The sequence below is a fragment of the Chrysochloris asiatica genome, unplaced genomic scaffold (assembly GCF_000296735.1).
Source record: "Chrysochloris asiatica unplaced genomic scaffold, ChrAsi1.0 scaffold00289, whole genome shotgun sequence".
NCBI lineage: Eukaryota > Metazoa > Chordata > Mammalia > Afrosoricida > Chrysochloridae > Chrysochloris > Chrysochloris asiatica.
Genome location: NW_006408807.1, coordinates 2,463,265 through 2,478,961, shown reverse-complemented (window position 1 = coordinate 2,478,961; position 15,697 = coordinate 2,463,265). Strand labels below are relative to the sequence as shown.

Sequence of the window (15,697 nt, the reverse complement as noted above, 5' to 3'; positions counted from 1 at the left end):
GTGCTTATCTCTTCTGCCCTGTTTTTAACAACAGACTTAGGTTTGGTCTTGAAATGGGTCATGAGATAAAGTAGAAGAACCTTAAGATATAAGCATCTCTGACCATGGTCCCCAAAGCTGAAGTCTGGAATGGCTGACAACTTGGCAGCTACTTGGGCCTCTCCTACCATGAAATACATCACAGGACACTGAGGGTCTTTCCTTACTTAAGTCACCTAGGTAACTGAATCCAGTTGCTTCTACTTGCTTATTCGACAGTGGTTTGATAGATCATTTTATGTAAGACAACAAAAACTATCCCTCCACTCCAGAGCACACCATTCCAGTTGACAGTATAAACAAGGTCTTTCTAAGATGGGACATGATGTATATTGTGGGAGCATTCAAGGTTCATTTGGAGAGGTTGACTGTGGCTGGTATGGTAAGGAGGAGTACTTGAGGAGGAGGCTAAGATCTGGGTCTTGAAGGATGGGTTAGATTTTGGTAGAAATTTGGAATCATTTTCATTTTCACACCCACCACTGCTGGTGGTCATTGGCAAGAAATGCCAAGATTCTTCTTTCAAACCAAGGGTATTTGAAATCATGTAGATTGTGGAGTGTTTTGTTTTTTTAACTTTTTATTGTGAATTGGGTGAAGATTTACAGAGCAAATCAGTTTTCCATTCAGTAGTGTTTCATGTCATTGATTACAATCCCGACAATACAACATCATGTATTCCACTTCTTCCTTGTTTTTCCTGTTTCGTTCCTCTTTCTTTCCTAACCCTTCTGAACTTTGTCTTTGGGTAAATATTGCCCTTTTGATCTCAAATGGGTGATTATTCTAAGGTGTGTGTACTTACCAGTGTTATTTTTCCCCTTATAGATATGTCTGCTATTTGTCTGAAAGTTTGGGAGTCAGTTCATTTCTAGGCCTGAAGGGCCATAGTCTCAGTGGTTCCGTCAGTGTCTGTCTAACCAGTAAACCTGGTCTTTTTTATGAGTTTGAGTTTTGTTTCACATCCTTCACTCCCCAATTCAGGACCTTCTAATGTGAAGGTAAATTGTGTTTTTAAGGCATATCCATTTAAAATCAAATTTACTGTATTTTCACTTTTGCACGAAGTTCAGTTGCCAGGTTGTGTATTCTCACTTACCACGGCATTCTTTATCCAGATGTGTACCTTGTGTTTATGATTAGCCAAGTTTTTAATGATGAAAGGATAGCCTCCTATCCCTGTGGCGTTCACACCAGTGTCTGTCAGAATCCCATGGAGGGCTTGTTAAAATGCAGAGTACTGTACTATACCACACCATTATTTCTAATTCAATTGGTTAGGGTGAGACCCAGGATTTTAGCAAGTACCCAGCTGATGCTGAAGCTGGTCTGATCATATATTGAGAACTACTAGTTTAGACATTGAGAGAGGAACAAGTCTTTCCTGCTAATAAGTAAGAATTTGCAAATCCCAGTTGGCATATCATTTCAAGTAGCAAGAGTTGAAGGATTGTGGGAAAGTGGCTAGCTATCAGCCCACCCTCCTTTAGTTTAGATTTATTTGCTTTAGATTGGGCCTTTCCCTTTCTGCTAGTTTCCAACTTTTGCTGTGCATCTTCTGTGCTTTTCCAAGGTAGGAGGGGCATAATTAATACTTGGCACACTCACCCCATCTTATTGCTCATGTTTTATTGATACTGATCAATATAGACAATGGGTCTGCAGACTTGCCTTTCTGAGGATGAAAGCTTTCATGTGCATGGCATGCCACGTGATGACTTGCATAATCCATTGCTTCATTCTTCCCCTATGGTCTATATTGAGTTAGTGTTAGATAGCATCTTATTGATTAGGTGCATTGTGTTTGTGAAGTGTGTCTAATCATGATCAAAGTGACTATATCTGTACTTTTATTCAAGGCCAGTTGTCACATTCCCTGTGCCTACTCCCTATGTACTCCCATAATTCATATACCAAAGGGAACGTCTTATGTCTGGAAATGCAGTTTTCTAGAATGCAAGTATAGGGGCAGAATAAGAGCAAGCTGCTACCCTAGAATATCCCTTGGGAATTGCACAGGTAATCTTAGTCACCATACCTCAAAGAAAGATGTGTTAACCAGACAGTGCTTTCTCTCCTGGGTCTTTTCTCTTACCCTAAGAAATTGCTGGCTCTCATGGAGATGTGGTTCTCAGAGAGAGAGGCTATTAAATCATATCAGATCAATGGGGAATAAGTCTTATTTTGACCATGGATACTAAGGCAGATACATAAATAAACCTGTTAAAAATAAAGCTAAGTCAACCCTGAAATGTTTCTCCAAAAGACTGCCATCAAATTGAGTACAGCTGAGCATCTCTCTGATGTATCATAAAAATGAAACTCAAAAAAAAAAGAAAAAAGAAAAAGAAAAAGAAAATACTTCATCAGTGATTGCTCAGAAACCAAGAAGCTTCCAAGTAGGTTAGATTTTGCTTGTAGTGGCATCTCTTCTTGGCTGACTAAGGGGCTGCTTGTGACATTCAAACTCACATTTGATTCCTTTGTTAGGACTCAAACGCTTTGCCAGAAAACTTTCTATCAGATTATTTCCTCCAAATCAGTCAGCATCATTTCTCTGTTTAATTCTGCTCAATAAATATTTATTGAAAGTTTGCCTTGTGCCAGGCACTGTGCTAAACTCCTACATAAAAAGATATTAATTATTAGATGTGAGTTGAGTCTGATAAAGAGTTTGTGATCACACAAATGATTCTAGCCATCAATTCTGAGAATAATTGGACACATTCAAATATGAAGCATATGAAAATATATTTTATTCTGAAATCTACTTCTGCCATCAAAGATCATACCAGCCAATTATCATTTAACATGTTGCGATTTCCCATTTAATGTATTTTGGCCCTTTTTCAAAGATCACTTGGCTGTATGTGGATGGATTAACTTCTGGGTTCTGAATTCTGTTCCATTGATCTATGTATCTTTCATTGTACCAGTAACAGCCTGTTGTGACCATTGTAGCCATGTAGTAAATTTTGAAATTAGGGAGTGAGAGGCCTCCAACTTTATTCTTCTTCTTAAGCAGTGCTTTGCTTATCCGAGGACTCATTCTCTTCCATATAAAGTTTGTAATCATTTTTTCATCTCTTTAAAGAATGTTGGAATCTGGATTGGGATTGCATTATATCTGTAGATTGCCTTGGGTAATATTGATATTTTCACAAAGTTAAGTCTCCCTATCCAGGAATATGGTATATTCTTCCATTTTTGTAAACTTGTTTTGTACTTTTCTTTGTATAGATATTTTATTTCTCTGGTTAGATTTATTCCTAAATGTTTCTTCCTTTGGGTGACAATTGTAAATGTTACCGTTTTCCTAATTTCCTTTTCAGAGTTGTCATTATTAGTATAGAGGAATCCAACTGATTATTTTGTACATTGATCTTGTACCTGCTACTTTGCTGAAGCTTCCACTGGATTCCAGTAACTATTTAGCTGAATCTTTGGGTTTTCTATGCATGGGATCATATCATCTGCAAATAGGGTTTTACTTCTTCTTTGCCAATTTGGATGCCTTTAATTTCCCTATCTTGCCTTAAAGCTCTGGCTAAGACTTCCGACACAATATTGACTAGATAAAGAGCATCATTGTCTTGGTAAAAACTTAGTTAACTTTACAGAAAGTGCTAAACAGAGTCCTTTGGACTGAGAGCCAACAACAGCAGAAAACACTGGAGAATGATGATACACATGGAAAACCACCCAGAATTCAATCCAGATACAAGAGTATTTAGAGTAAAACAAAACTACAAGACTGAAAATAGGGCATCAGAGATAATCAATCTATAATGAAGACAATTGCAAATCAAAAACAGGGGAAAGTTTAGTTACAGAACTTCTATATGGAAAGGAAGTAAAGTTGATTTCAGAATAAAACAGACTGCTTTAAACTGGGGAATAAATTAATAAATTACAAGGCAACTTCAAAGAAACTTAATACATCTTCACATCAAATCAAGAAAAGGAAATCCATGAAGATTTTGTAAACATTAAAACGATGAAGAAATTGGCAAGAAGAAGCACAAAAACAATGAACTCAGCATAGGAAAACGTAAGGAACAAAGAAAGAGCAACAAAACATACAGCACAAAAAAACATACAGCAAAATGACTGCATTCAATATATACCTATCAATAATTATGCTAAATGTCAATGGATTAAATGCACCAGTCAAGAGACAGAGAGTAGCAGAAAGAATAAGGAAAATAGGATCCTTCAATATGCTGTCTATAAGAGACACACCTTACACATAAAGACAAAAATAGATTTAAAAAAAAACTTGGTTGTTGAAAAATTTTTTCAGGTTATGGCAATTCATACTGAGCAAGAATGACAGTATTAGTTTCTGGTAAAGTCGATTTTAATGCAAAAAACAACATAAGAGACAAAGAAGGACATTATCTCATGATTTAAGGATCAATTTACCAGGAGTACATAACCATAATAAATATATATGATCTCAAAAAGAAGAGCCTCAAAATACATACATTAAACTCTAATAGAATTGTGTGTATAGATATCAAAGTTTGTTTATCCATTAATTATACACACAATGGAATAACATGCAACACTGAAGAATAGTGATAAATCTGAAACACCTCATAACTTGGATGAGCCTGGAGGACATTATGCTGAGTGAAATTATTCAATCACAACAAGAACCTGAGAACCACCCTTCAGGTTTGGAAAGGAACTCACCCTCAAGACCCAATTTTCAGTCAAGCAGTAGATAGGTTTATATTGGGGAAAAACAGCACTAGCAAGGTATAATGACTATGGAATGGTCAATAATTCAAAATCTAAGGACAAAATTGAGAAGAGAGAGAGAGGTGTATGGAGTGCACATTAGGAATCACAGGGAGGAAGGAGGAGATCTGTTGTTGCATGGAGGAGATTGCAAATACGGAGAGGAAACAGTCTATCATTTGTTGAATGTGAAGCTGATGATCTTGTCTGTAAACCTTTACTCAATTCACAATAAAAAGTAATGATAATTTTAAAAGGTATTTACAATGAATGTCATTAGTCTTGCAATGTTCTATCATGCAATCTCCAACATCATTTCTATCATCAAGTCCATATTTACCAATAATTTATCCTTCCTCTCTGTTTTCAACCTTTGTACTACAATCAACAGTACTTATCAATACATCTTAACTGTATTTTTTTTTTATCAATTTCAGACCAAAGAAGTTAGTAGAAGTTATAAATTTAATCATCACTGGCTTTTGTGTTTGGTGTGTAGATTTGAATATAGTAGTATTAGCTAGTTTTGCTTGTAAATGTATGAATATTATCCTATCACAGACTCAGACAGCATTATGCTCCAAGATAGATTTTGAAATATTCTTTTGGATTATGTATGTGACTCCATTTCTCTTCAATTTTTCATTCCCAACATAGTAAGCCATATGATTTTCAGATTCAAAATGGCCAATACCAGTCCATTTCACCTTACTAATACTTAGGATATTGATCTTTCTGTGTTACAATTCATTTTCTTAGATTCATCATTCATACATTCCATGTTACAGTTATTAGTGGATGTTTACAGCTATTATTACTCCTTATTCAACAAATGATGGTCCCAAAAGCTTTGCTCCATTCACCTCATCACGGTTAACTTATTTGAGAAGGCAGTCACATTTTGAGTGGCTTCCAATCAGAGGGACTCACCTTCTAGCACTATATCTGACAATATTCTTGTGCTATTCATAATATTTCCATTTTCCAGTACTATATCTAACAGTGTTCTGCAGTTATCCATAAGGTTTTAAGTGATTAAACATTCAGATGCAGTCCACCTCTACTTTTTCCTAGTCTCTTAGTTTGGAAACTCAGTTGAAATCTGTCCACATTGCTGACTGCTTGTATTTAAAAATTCCAGCACATGCAAGCCACCACAGTATGACAAACTGACAGATGAGTGGTCACAGCTGTCCATAAATAAATTAAAGTCTCTGACGATGAAAAACTTCATCTTACTATTCAACATATACAGTTTCTTTCTGTGTATAAATTGCTCTCTTAGGGATATTTAGTCAAATTCATGGTTTCTTCCTTTTGCCTTCTCTCCCCTGCTTCCCATTCTGATATCTGGGAAAAGGAATCGAGCTGGTTGAGGCATCCTCGACTCTTACTACCTCCTCCTACACTGTAGCTGAAGTCCTAGTGAGGCAACGTAGGCTACAAGGTTGGTTTGAACCGCAAGGTCAGTGGTTCAAGCGCACAAGCTGCTCCTCAGAAACCCTTTACAGGATCATTATGAATTAGAACACACTTGGTGATACTTAACAACAACAACGCCGTAGCTGGTCTTTGACTATGGACTTTGTTGGGATCATTGTCTCCCAGCTCTGCTGCCCATTTCTTTTGGGACTTGGGGTCTCTGTCACTTTCTCCCATGGTGTGCTGCCCACCACCCTTATCATGTTTAATACTATTCTGGACTCCATGCTGCCCAACACCATGCTGAACATAGACTTTTATGGAAGATTATAATCTTTCTGCCCTTCATTCCTTCAACCATAGCTGGGATTTCTCTCTCACATTTGTTCTTTGAAGGAAGAAAGGTGAAGGGAGAACCTCCTCAGACAGTATCACAACCTAAAATTGGGTTGTTATCTCCTCTGTATGCCCCTCCTGTCTCATTCAGGCCTCACTTCATTCTTAGGAGCAGGAAAGCAGTTCCAAGGGTCACACACTCTAATGTTTGGCTTTTGCATATGATCTGTGGCCAATGTTCCAAGCGTTGGTCTTCCTATTCAATGACTACCTTTGGACGTTTGAGACTATACTCCAGGCCTCTTCACACTCAACCTGAATTTTATAAATCACATGGGCTCTGGCTTTCAAACTGTTGTTTCTACTGTATGATGAAGACATCTTTCCAGAATGTGATGTACTTCTTGGAGCAAACAAGCCTAATTCCCTCTCACAAGTGAAGACATGGTCAGTGGGCTGGACACGCAGAAAAAGGGCTCCTCTCACTGGCCTATCACCTCTATGGTGATTTCTCTGCTGTGGTCTGCTTCCCTCCCTTTTCCTCAGTTATGGTTTCAGGTCCTTCCTACTTTGATTTGTACTTGATCTTTGATATCACCCCAACTTTCCCCTGTTACATCATAACCTCTTAGCTTCATGCCTCTACCACTACTTTAGCATCCTCTACTTCACAGTTCATGAAGGAAGAGTCCTTGTCACAGTCACAAGCCATACCAGATTCAGGTTACCTTGTCTAGAACCTTCCCTTTGGTTCGATAGAGGAGAATGAGGCCTTTCACTTATGTCAGTGGGGCAGCCATCCTGTGGCCCGTACTGGGAATAGGCCAGTCAGGACCAGGTCTTAGTTAATGTAATCTCAGGAAGGAGAAGAGATCGATTCCTCTCAGGTTCTCTGACCATAGATTATACTCATGCAATTGAATTGCCATCTCCTTCAGGAAGTCTTCCCTGACTACCCTCCCCTGAAACTAGCCAGTGTCCTTTGCAAACTATATCAATTCCTGTCATGAAAGCTGTGCTGTGACCTGTTGTTCCCTACCTCAGATAAGGTTTTTTTTTTTTTTTTTTTTTTTAAATTTGGATGAACATTTACACAGCATATTGGTTTTCCATTCAAACCCATTTTGTTTTGTGACATTGATTGTAATTCCTACAATGTGACATTACTCTTCACTCTTCTTTACTATGTTACTATTTCCTTTAGTCTTTCTTTCCTATTCTTTTGTGCCTTCTGATCTTTATCCCTGGGAAAATGTTGCCCTTTTGATATCAAATGATTGATTGTCCTAAGGAGTGCATACCTCCCTGGTGTTAGTGTTCACCATATAGACCTGTCTGTTGTTTGATTGAACATTGAGTCACGGGGATGCCTTCAATTCCAGGCCTGAAGGATGTCTAAGGGCCACAGTTTCAGGGATTCCACCAGACTCTATCAGACTAGGAGTAAACCCAGTCTTTTTTTTAAGATTTTGAGTTTCGTTCTACATTTTTCTCCCGCTGTATCCATAACCTTCAATTGTGATCCCTTCCAGAGCATTTGGTAGTGGTAACTGAGCACCATTCAGTTCTGGTCTCAGGGTCATGGAGGCTGGAATTCATGTGGTCCATTAATTCTTTGGGCTCATTGTTTCCTTGTTTTACTTTCTTCACTCTGATTTGCTCCTAACTGTAAAAGACCAATAGTTGTACTTTAGATGATAGCACACAAACTTTTAAGACTCTAGTTGCTATGAACAAAAGTAGTATATGGAACACTGTGTTTGTCATGCCAGTTGATGTGTCCCCAAGACTCTGATCCTTGAACACTGTGCCCAGTGACTCATTCCCTAAAAGTATTTGGTTATGACTTATAAGGCTTTCATAATTTCACATGCCCTCCTTATGCTTTACTATATTCATGGATATATTTCCAGCACATATTAGTACATATGTAGAAATATCCTCGGTAAAACCTATATCTATTCATAAGTGTAGTCCAACTTGTCTTCCTCCTCCTGTTTAGCTTGATTATACATGTTTCTCTGTGTGGGTTATCATTAATATTGTTATTGCAGAATTGTACATGTAATGATACTTACATTTGTTGCCTTTAGCTCCTGTGATCCTTCAGTGTCTTCCTTTGCCTTGATCATTTTCTTCTGGTATCCTTCTTACTGTATATTGCCTTTCTCTTCACCCAAGTTAAGATATGTTTATCCTCTAGTTAGTGATTTACTCTCCCTTCCCCTTCAACCTTGGAAATCCTATACAGGGTTGCTGTGATAGGAACCAATTCAACAGCACTTAACAACCACAACCCCTTATGGAATTCTGGTAGACTTCAAAGAATGAGTCTTTCCCTAATAACCTTTTGTTTACTTTTTTTTTTTTTTTTAGCAGTGATCTCACAATATTTGTCCCATTATAACTGGCTAATCTCACTAAGCATAATATTCTCTAGGTCCATCCATGTTTTACAGATTCATCATTCTTGTTTAATCTTGTATGTATTCCACAGTTCATTTATTAATTTCACTGATGTTTCCATCTTTTTGCTATTGTAAATAATACTTCAGTGAACATTTATTGTTGTTGTTGTGTACTCTCAAGTCGGTTAACAACCATAGCAACCCTGTATAGGGTTTCTGAGGAGTGTCTGATGAACTTGAACAGGTGACTTGTGATTCAAACCAACTTTGCAGTCCAGTGCATTAACCCACAGACCATACCAGTGAACATGGGTGTGCATAAATCTGTTCATGTCATAGTTCTTATTTCTCTAGAATCTATATCTGGCAGTGGGAGTGCTAGATCATATAATATTCCTGTTTCCAACATTTTAAGGGTGTACCATTTCATTTTTCACAGTGGTTGCACCATTTTGCATTTCCACTAGCCATGTGTAAGTGCTCCAGTGTCTGTACAGCCTCACCAGAATGTCTTGCTTTCTATTTTTGTTGTTGTTAAAGCTTTTATTGTGAATTGAATGATAGTTTACATGGGAGAAAATCAGTTTTGCACTCAACCTATTGTATTTTGTTTCATTGCATTCATTGCAGTGATTACAATTGTTTTCTTTCTTTTTTTAAAAAAATCAAAATAAAACTTTGCTATTCTTCCTGGGGAGAGATGATATCTCATTGTTTTGATTTGCATTTCTCTAATGACTAGCAGTGGATTCCGGTGTGGAGCAGTAGGATCAGCACTAAACTGCAAAACATAAAGTAGACAGTTCAAACCCACCAGCTGCTCCTCGGAAACCCTATATAGTATCACTGTGAGTCAGAACGTACCCAACAGCACTTAGCAACAATGGCTAACAATGGCGAGCATTTCTTCATGTGTTTGTTAGCCGCTTGAATTTCTTTTTTGGTGAAATGCTGGCTCATGTCCTCTGCCATTTTTTTAATTGGATAGTTTATATTTTTAGAGATTAACCCCATGCTCAATATGTCATTGCCAGGTTGTAGTTCGTCTTTTCACTTTTTTATGCACAAAAATCTTTCATTTTTACCCTATCCCAGTCATGTACTTTTATTTTTTTTTTTTTAAGTTTTCATTGTGAATTGAGTGATAGTTTACATGGGAGAGCATCAGCTTTACATTCATCCTATCGTATTTCATTTCATTGCCATGATTACAATCCCCTCCTGGTCATGTACTTTTTCTTCTGCTGTTTGCCCATTTTAGTTATGCTTAATAGTGTATTTACATCATGTATTGGGGCCCCTGAATATGTCATGTATAGAGGCCTCTATCTTTGATTATTTTTATGGCATTTGGTGTTACATTTTAGTCTTGAATTCATCTTGAATTTTTGTATATAGTGAAAGATATTTGTCCTATTTTATTTTTCTGCAAATTTTAACAGAACCTTTTGTTAAAGAGACTATTTCTTTTCCATTTAATAGGCTTCAGCTTTTTGTCAAAGATCAGCTGTACATAGTTTGATGGATTTGCTTCTGGGTTGTCAATTCTGTCATTGTATCAACACAGTATTTTGACTACTGTGGTTTTAAGATCAGGAATTATGAGGCCTCCTACTTTATTCTTCTTTAGTAATTATTGACTTATTTAAGGTCTCATTCCATTCCATATAAAGTTGGTGATTCATTTTTCCAAATTTTTAAACAATGATGGACTATGGACCAGGATCGTGTTATATTTATAGATTACTTTGTACAAAACTGACATTTTCACAATGTTAAGTCTTCCTATTCACAAGCATGTTATATTCTTCCATTTATGTAGGTTTATTTTGGTTTCTTGTAGTAGTGTTTTATAGTTTTCTTTGTATAGGTGTTTTGAGTTTCTTGTAGATTTATTCATAAGTACTTCATCTTTTAGGCAATTATTGTAAATGAAATTGTATTCCAGATATTCTTTTCAGAGATCTCTTTGTTGCATTGTTGTGATGAAAGAAAATTCCTCAATGCAACTTCCTAGCTTTTTTCTCACCAAGGCAGATTTCAATGTGCTTAAAACTTCCTCCTATAATGTCCTTGTGTCCTTTGAGAACATCTATCAATTTTACTTCCTTTGGAATTTTAAAAATTAAAAACAGTTGCCATAACCTTCTAAGCTTTGCCTTATGTTTAATTGTCCAGCAGATTTTCTTTGAAATCTACAGTTTTGAGTGGACTTTGCTCTCTGAATATAATTGGTGAGACCAAGATTTGTCCTGGGGTACAATTTGCTCCATAAATTAGACTTCACTAGCTTCAATCTTATTGAGCTAGCTAATCTTTGGGTGATGCTTTTGGCAACCATTAAGCCAAAAGCTTGCTGATGCCAAGATGTTTGCTTAAAATTGAAAATGCAAAATCATGTTATACTCAACTTGTTATGCTTTTTTATTTCAGTAATTCTGTTGTCTCATCACCTGTTTCATGTCTTATTCATGTTATTCACATTTTCTTTTCCTTTGTTAAATTTGCCAGGGGTTTGTCATTTTTATTAATCCTTTCAAAGAACCAACTTCTTGTCCTGTTGATTATTTTTATTGTTTTTCTGTTTTATTTATTTCTATTCAAATCTTATTTATTTTCTTTTAAGTGATTCTAGGCTCATTTTGCTGTTCTTTTTCTAGTTGTTGGGGATGTTAGGTGTGAATTTTGCTCTTCTTTCTGATGTATACTTTTATTGCTATAAATTGCTGTAAATTAATTACTATAAATTGTCCTCTGCAAACTGCTTTTGCTGTGTCCAATAGATTTTGATATGTTGTATTTTCATTCTTGTACAATTCAAGGAACTTTTAAAAATTTCTTCTACTAGCTAGTAGTTTTCAAGCAGCATATTATAAAGTTTCCATGTATCTTATTGTTCCTTTCGTCTTCCTGGTGTTGATTTCTAATTTTATAGCATTGTGATCTGAGAAGAGGCTTTGTAGTATTTTTTGCTGGACATATAATTCATGGTTGGTAATTTTTTTTTTACTTCAGGGTTTTATATGTCTCTCCATTACCTTCTTGCCTGCTTGGTATAAACGAAGAAATCATAGTTTAGTATTGTTCTTTAGTATTATTATTTCAGAAACCCTGAACTGCTTTTGGTTTTCTTCTATTGTCTTTGGTTTGGGGATGTTTGATTATGATACATCTTGATGGTTTTCTTTTGGGGTCTATCCTGTTTAGTATTGAACACATATATTATCATCTTTCACAGTATTAAGGAAGTTTTCTTCCAGTAAGCATTTTTTTTTTTTTTGGTTTTTCTTTTCTTGTTCTGTTATTCCTCTTAATGATGTCCCACATAATTCTTGGCTTTTTTCCCATTATTTTCTCTGATTGTACATCTAACAAGTTATTATTAAGAAATTTGTCTTTTAAAGTCTACAAAGACAATATTCTACATCCTACTTTGGTGACTGGGGTCATAAAAGTTCATGCGCGGTCATCTAAGGTGCAACTATTAGTTTCTCCCTATCTGGAGGAAAGAAGAATGATGAAAGTTTAAGACACTTGAAAACAATTAGTTCAGTGAACTAATGGGCCACATGAATATCAGCCTACATGACCCTGCTACCAAAAGGACTAGATTGTACCAGCTATCAAGACCCACGACTCTTTAAAAAATCACATTAGAGGGCCCTGGATATAGTTGGAGAAAATATGTCATTGTTGTCATTTTCAGGTGCCATCAAGTTGGTACTGAGTCATAGCAACCCTATCCTATACACAACAGAATGAAACGCTGCCCAGTCCTGGGTCAACTTCACAGTTGTTGCCATGCTTGAGCCCATTGATGCTGCCACTTTGCCTATCCATCTTGCTAGGGATCTTCCTCTTTTTCTCTACTCCTCCACCTTACCAGACATGATGTCCTTCTCCCTGCTGATAATATGTCTGAAGTATGATAGATGAAATCTGGTCATCCTGGCCTTCAAGGAGCACTGTGGCTGCACTTCTAACAACACAGATCTGTTTGTTCTTTTGGTAGACCATGGTACTTTCAATATTCTCCTCCCACACCATAATTCAAATGTATCAATTCTTCTACGGTCTTCTTTGTTCACTGTCCAGCTTTCACATGCATATGAGGTTATTGAAAACACCATAGCTTGGGTCAGGCGCACCTTAGTCCTCAAGCTGACATCTTTGCTCTTCAACACTTTAAAAAGGTCTTGTGCAGAAGATTTGCCCAATGCAATACGTCATTTGATTTTTTTTTTTTACTGCTGCTTCCATGAGTGTTGATTGTTGATCCAAGAATGAAGTCCTTGACAACTTCAGTCTTTTCTCCATTGATAAGAATGTTGTTTATTGGTCCCGTGGTGAGGATGTTTGTTTTCTTTACATTGAGATGCAATCCATACTGAAGGCTGTGCTCTTTGATTTTCATCAGTAAATGTTTTAAGTCCTCTTTACTTTCAGCAAGCAAGGTTATCTGCATATTGCAGGTTGTTAATGAGTCTTCCTTCAATCCTGATGCCACATTTTTCAAGCTTCTCAGATTTATGGAATACAAATTGAAATCTTTCAACAAAGTGAGGTGGCACTGGAGGTACTCACTCATCTGTGCCAAGAAATTTGGAAGACAACTTTATGGCCAACTGACTGGAAGAGATCTGGATCTGTGCCCATTCCAAAGACAGGTGACCATGTGGAAATCATCAGACAATATCTTAGATATCCCATGAAAGTAAAGTTTTACTGAAGGTATACAGAAATGGCTATAACCATAATTGACAGTGAACTTCCAGAGGTTCAAGCAAGATTCAGAAGAGGACATGGAACCAGGGATATCATTGCTGACATCAGATGGATCTTTGTGAAAGCAGAGGATACCAGAAAGATGTTTACCTGTGCTTTATTGACTATGCAAAGGCTTTCTATTGTGTGGATCATGACAAGCTCTGGACAACATTGTGAAATATGAGTATTCCAAAACACTTAATTGTGCTCATGAGGAACCTGTATACATAGACCAAGAGGCAGTTGTTTGAACAGGACATGGGAACACTGAATGGTTTAATATTAGGAAAGGTGTGCAACAAGAGAAAATATAGAACACTCAAAATCTTTAAAAAGAAAAGAAAAGAAAAAAAGACTGGGTTTACTGGTCAGAGACTGTGGAAACCATGAGACTATTGCCTTTGTTGTCCTTTAGGTCTAGAACTGAACTCACCCTCCAGGCTCAATTTTCAGCAAACTGATAGGTAAAAAGGGGGAGACAACAATACTAGTGAAGTATGTATCCATAGATTGGTCAACAATTTGAGATCTAAAGGTAGGGCAGCATTAGCTAAGAAAAAAATTTAGGAGAGTTGGGAAAGAAGGAGGATTAAAATGAGAAACAGGAAGTGAAATAAAATAGGTAATGTTACATTAAAGGGACTGCTATCATTCAGACTGAATGAAGTATGTGATTTTTTTTTTTTTGATGCAAAACTGATGATTTGCTCTGTAAATCTTCACTCAGTTCACGATAAACAGTTTTCATAAAAAAGAGATTTGTTTTCAACTTTTCTGTCTTTCATTAGTTCAATTCTACTCCTTTGTCCTTCCAATACATTATCTATTTCCGAAATTTTAGTAATAATCTTCTGGATTTGTATTTGCTGATTTTGCAATTTTTTCTTTATTTTCATTTGTCAATTTCTTCTATTTTAAAATTTTTTCTAGAGTTTTGTCTGTCTTCCTCAAACTTTCTCTCAATCCATTGAAAGTGTCTAAATATAATTCTTTTGAATTCCTTATCAGGTAATTCCAATAGCATTTCTTTTCCAGGAAGATTTTCTGGCCCTTTATTTTGGTCACTCATCTGAGCCATTTTGTCCTCTTTTTCCATGTGATTTGATATTATCTGTTGTCTCTGAGATATAGCAGTGTTGCATTAATTTGTTGATTCTATATTGATTTATTTCACCTTGATTTTTGTCTTAATATATCTGAACAACTGCGTAGGTATATTATAATGGTTACTAGCTTGGCAGCACCAGGGCTCCCATCACGTGTATCCAAATGGATTTGGTAGTGGGTGGGATCATGTTTATTGATCTTGGCCACCTTTGTCATTGATACAACATTGCTGGAGCACATTGTGGCACTCGCCCAGTGGATGGGTACAGCTGCTTCTTCCCAATTACTAGGAAATAATAGAAAAATAAAGTGAAGGAAGAGGAAGGAAAAATAAAAGAATAAAACAAGGGAGGAGAGAAGACACCTAAGAAGAAATACAGATAAAAGAAAAACAAACAAATACAGCACAGTATTGACACTAGCTACAAAACAAAGTTTCAGTATAAATATGGTGCTCATTCTGAGGGAGCACACCATATGTAAAGGGCCAGTAACAAGCACTACTGTAAAGGTGGTAGGGGGTGAGGCACCCACTCAGCCAGATTTTTTTTTTTAAATTGGGAAAAGGAGAGGAAGAAAAAACAAAACAAAACAAACAAGCAAAAAACAAAACAAAACAAAATAAAAATGAGGGGTGGAGGGTGGAAAGGGAAGAGTTGAGAAGAGAGTAAAAAAAAAAACAAAATAACAAAAGCTTGTGCTAATGGCTTAGTGGGACAGAGGTAAATAGTGATGCATACTCAATCTTAGAACAACAGGGCTCTGGGATACAGGGATCTAAGATATAGCTTGAAGAGGGTAAATAATACTAAAATCCTTGACTGCCTTATGAATATTAGTTTCCCTTGCCTACTATTGTAAAATAGACACTT

The 15,697-nt window shown here is 36.5% G+C and overlaps 1 protein-coding gene across 1 annotated transcript in view; it reads left to right on the top strand.

Annotated features, from left to right (window-relative positions):
* The window catches only part of WDFY4 (WDFY family member 4), a 561,873-nt gene that overhangs the window by 386,631 nt on the left and 159,545 nt on the right, over window positions 1-15,697 (top strand). The gene's annotated exons all lie outside the window — the stretch shown is intronic.